Source organism: Pteronotus mesoamericanus, unplaced genomic scaffold (assembly GCF_021234165.1).
Source record: "Pteronotus mesoamericanus isolate MK-2021 breed Mesoamerican mustached bat unplaced genomic scaffold, CSHL_Meso_final contig_493, whole genome shotgun sequence".
Taxonomy (NCBI): domain Eukaryota; kingdom Metazoa; phylum Chordata; class Mammalia; order Chiroptera; family Mormoopidae; genus Pteronotus; species Pteronotus mesoamericanus.
This window is the reverse complement of record NW_026555183.1, coordinates 862,577-867,867: the sequence shown is the minus strand read 5'-3', so window position 1 is coordinate 867,867 and position 5,291 is coordinate 862,577.

Below are 5,291 nucleotides of genomic sequence, written 5' to 3'. Positions count from 1 at the left end.
AGCTGCGACGCGTCCACCGTCTGAGGGCAAAATGGCGTCGAAGGTGCTGTGCGGCCAGTTATGTGACCTCCCCCCCCTCCCCCCCGCCCCCGCTTTGGCTCGCTCCGCGCGTGGTTCCCTCCGCGTACGGCTCCCTCCGCGCATCCAGTTCAATGGATTTTGAACATTTCTCATTTGCATATTCAACATTATTCAAAATCATTTAATATCTTTATATTTTCTTTCATGTTATTAATTTAGAGGACTGCTTCTGTACTTGAGTCCAGGATCTACTTTTGGTGTTTTCAAAAAGTCCTGGGACTAGATGCTGTGGCGGTTGACAACGTGAAGGTAGTAAAGTGGCAGCCGCATCACACACTAAAATAGTTAAAACCGTGAAGTTTGTTTTGTGTATTTTATCACAATATAAAGAAAGCTATGTTGTAACTTTACAGTTTTCCAGTACCCCTCCTTGCACACCGTAGCAACCCGGCTCCCAGGTCAGCTTTTGAGAACAGGAGGTGGACCGAGGTTTCGAGACACCACGGCATCTCTGCGCTGACCTTTCTTTCTAGAATCTTCTGTACGGAAAGACCTGTGTGAGTGTTTACGTGGCGTTAGCCCAATGCTGGTCCGCAGCTTTCCCAGGGAGTCTGACTTAAGGGAGCTCCCATTGACTTTCTATATGAAAGTCCCCATCTGTACAAGGGCCACACTGTAGTCTCTCTGATTTTGAGATGATTTCCCAAGAATCAGCCTTGCTCTCAGTGGCACCATCTCCGCAACACTAAATCCTAAGTTCAACCACTGGGAAGCATCTTCAAAACTGCTGAGCTGCTGACAAGTATTAGTGTCCCTGAATGCGGCTAGACATTCATGTTCTTGGTTAAAAGGTAGTGAATTGAAATTTTTCATCAACACTCGTTATTGCTCAAGAAAAATCCTGCCCCTATATGTGCTCTTACTTCTACACTGGGTAGCTGTTAGACTTTTTAATGTGTGTCATTCTGATGAATGAGAAAATCATATTTAATCACTGCTTTGATTTACGTTTGTTCAACTTCCTCGCAGTTGCACATTTATCATATGTTTATTGCCATTAGTAGTCTGTACTTTCTGAATTGTCTGTTGCTATCTCTTACTGTTTTTATATTGGATTATTTCTCTTTAGCTTTCTGATATGTAGGACCTCTTTGTGTTGATTGGCCTTTTATCTATTGGAGATATTGCAAATCTTTTTTTCCTCAATCTGTTGCTTTAAAAAAATGTTGAGATACTTTATTTTTAAAAAGAAGCAAGTGTTTGAACCCAAACCTAACTTTATGCTTTTTTTCTGTATAAGAATGTTTAAAACACTTTTGTGCAGTAAAATATGTAAAACTTTTGCTTCATGACATTTTGGTTTGAGTCGTTTAGAAAGATATTCTCCACACAAAATTATAAAAATATTCCTATTATGTCCTAATATTTTTATAGTTTTATTTTTGTTTAGATTTTTATTCTGTCTCAACCTTATTGTTGCATATGAATATCAGGAAACACTCTAACTTAATTTTTTTCAAATAGCCAATTGTCTGAAGACCACATTTATTTTATTTAAAAAAATTTCTTAGCTTTTTTGGCATTTTTCCCAAATAAATCTTAAAATTTTAGATATTTTAAGATTCATAAGACATTCCCATTGGGTTTTTAATTGGGATTTTATTAAACTTATAGGTTAATATGTAGAGAGCTGACATTTACAGTATTGAGTCTTCTCAAGAATATAGTATATAGCCATTGATAATCACATCTTATTAACATTCTATTTTATATTTTCTATTTAACCTGATATCTTGTTTCTTTTTCTTTCTCCTTTCCTTCTTTTTTTTTTGGATTAATCAAGTTCCATTTTATGTCTACCTTTGATTATTTGGATGTTATGTTCCTAGTGGTTACCTTTAATTTTTTTTCACCAATATTTTTCTCTCAATTTTCAGTTTCATGTGATACCTATAAAATTTCCCAATAGAACAAGTCATTAGCAAGCTTTAATTTTCCGTTTTCTATTTCCTTTTTTAAAATATTTATTTATTTATAGAGAGGGGAAGAGAAGGAGAAAGAAAGGGAGAGAAACATCGATGTGTGGGTGCCTCTCACGCGCCCCCTCGCACTGGGGACTTGGCCTGCAACCCAGGCCTGTGCCCTGACTGGGAATCAAACTGGTGACCCTTTGGTTCACAGGCCGGCACTCAATCCACTGAGCCACACCTGCCAGGGCTCTGTTTCCTTTTAAACAATTATTTAGTTCTTACATTTATCAATGGTATATATGAACATAGTTTAAAGCAGAGGTCAGCAAACTTTTTCTGTAAAGAGCCAGATAGTAAATATTTGAGACCATGGGATCTCTGTTACAGCTACTCAACTCTGTCATTATGGTGGCATAAATGCAAACATGGACAATATGTAAACGAACAGGGTTGGCTGTGTGCCAATCACACTTTGTTTATATGGACATTTAAATTTGAATCTCATGTAATTTTCACATGTCAAAAATAATCTTTTTCTGATTTTTTTCAACCATTTAAAAATGTAAAAATCATTCTTAGTGCAAGCCTGTATAAAACCAGGCCATAATTTGCCAACCCTTGTTCCAAAGAGTTAAGTGGTTCTACGAGGTTTATGACAAAAAAAAAAAAAAAAAAAAAAAAGCTCAATCCCTGACTTGTACCCATTCAATCATCCACTCTCCAGAACCAACCACTTTATACCTTTTTAGCTGTTTCTTTTGGCATTTACCTCCAGTTCTCTAAAAAAAATTGTTTATAGTGCTATTTCTTTATATATATATATATATATATATGTGTATGTATTTTAGAAATTATTGAATGACTTCTTACTATAAAGGACAATGATGTAGCTCTTTCATTCCCTGACTCCCATCCAGTATGGTATACAATGATTTGGGTTAGATCATTCCTTGGTGTTCATATTATCAAGTCCATGAAAACACTGGTCACAGCTGAGTCATTACTCTGATGATGTTTCCTTTCTCTCCCAATGTTTTGTTTTTCTTAGAGTTAATGCTTGTCTCCCCCAATCCCTGTGTTGCTTGTTTTCTGCTATATAGGCCAGCTGTCTGTATCTCCTCTCTAGCTGGTCAAAGATGTCCAGCATTTCATTAATTTCATTCCCTTGAAGTGCTCTCTCTTGGAGCCTTTTGACTTGCCCTCCAGGCCCATTGGCCAGCTGCCAGCCTACGTTCCCATGCCATTATCCTGGAGATTGCATTTGCCCCTTTTTTTGCTTGGGGCCCCTGTTTCATAAATTCCATCTCTTACCTCTTTCTGAGGTTCTTCTCTGGTTTTGGTGGATCACCTTCTCTGGTCGCTTCCAGAGAAAGAATGTGGAGGAGGTAAATATATGAGTCCTTTCATGTTAGAAAATGTCTTTAGTCTAACCTTGCAATTGACAGTTTGGATGTAGAATTCTAGGTTGGAAAATCATTTCCCCCCCAAATTTGGAAGGCATTAGTTCATTGGTTTCTAGTTCCTAGTACTTTGCTAAAAAGTTTGAAGATATTCAGACTTCTGATTCTTTTAGTGTGACAGTTATTCTCTTAATAACTGATAGTTGTTTTTTCTCTCTGACAGTTATTCTCTTAGCACATTGAAGATATTATTCAGCTCTCTTCTGGATTTCATTGGTGCCATTGAGAAGTCAGCTCTCAGTCTAAAAGTCATGGTTTTTAAAGGTATCAGCTTTTTCAGTGTGGCTGATTTTAAGATCTTACATCTAGGTAGATCTGTTTCTGTTCTTCCTGCTAGGGATTTATTTGGCTTCTTGAATTTGTGGATTTGTGTCTTTTATCAGTTCTGGAAAGTTCTTAGTGACTATCTCTTAAAATCTTGCCACTGCCTCATTCTGTCTTCTCCCTGTAGGATAACAGATTTTTGTTAGACTTTCTAACTCTATCTTCCATGTCTTCTATGTTTCAATTTTTTGAAAATTTCTATTTCTTTGTTCTTCTGTTTTCTGTGCTTTCTTTAGCTGTTTTACAATTTACTAATTTTCCTTTCTAGCCATTTATAATCTGTCGTTAAATCCATCTATTGAACATTATAAAACTTTTAAAAATTGTGGAATCTAACGTATGTACATAAAGGTACAGAAAACATCAACATATAGTTTAGGAAATAATGCTAACATGAACACGCATTTAACTAGTACTCAGGTCAAGCACCCTGGCCTCCACGTGTCTCTCCCAATCCCAATCCTCATCCCCTTCTCTCATCCTAGTGGAAACCATTATCCTGACTATGCTACCAACACATGCTTTTTTTTTTTTATGGCTTTACTCCCTGTGTTTACTTCTTTAAACAACATCATTTTGTTTTGCCTGATCTTGACCTCAATATGAATGGAACCGTATATATTATTGATTCCTTTATGTTTGGCCTCTTTCATTGAACATTATGCTTGTTGATGCATGTTTTCAAGGTTGTAGTTCATTTTCATTGCTGCTTAGTAGTATATTGTTGAATGTATTATACTTTGTTTACACATTCTACTATCAGTGGGCATGTGAATTGTTTCTAGCAGCTGGTTATTGGAAACATTAGTGTCCTTCTCTCCCAAGGTCATACCTAGGAATGCAGTTGTTGGGCCATTCAGTATGCATGCTTTCAACTTTATAATGTTAACAAATGCTTTCCTAAAGTGCTTGTATCAGTTGTTCTCCCACCAGGAGTGATCGAGAGTTCCTGTTGTTCCATATCTTAGCCATTCTGCCAGTCTGCCAGGTGCATAGTGGTATCACATTGTGGTTTTTTTGTTTTTTAAAGATTTTATTTATTTTTAGAGAGAGGGGTAGGGGAGGAGACAGAGAGGGAGAGGAACATTGCTGTACCAGAGAGAAACAGTTGCTTCTCACACACCCCCAGCTGGGGACCTGGCCCACAACCTAGGCATGTGCCCTGACTGGGAATTGAACGAGCGACCTTTCGGTTCGCAGGCTGGCACTCAATCCACTGAGCCACATCAGCCAGGGCACATTGTGGTTTTTTTTTTTTAACTGAGGTACAATTTGCATATAATAAATAAACAAGACCTAGCTATGTATTACAATTTAATCACTCCTGACTTGCCCTGGGAGAGCATTTTCAGATCAAAAACAGTCACGAAAGCACTTATGTTTAAAAGTAAAAACACAACAGAGGCTTTACCTGTTCAGACCCCGTTGACCTCTCCTAGGTCATTGCCATTCACTCTTCCCTGGCCCACTATGTTCCAGCTATGTTGCTATGGCCATCTTTACTTTAGACATGAGA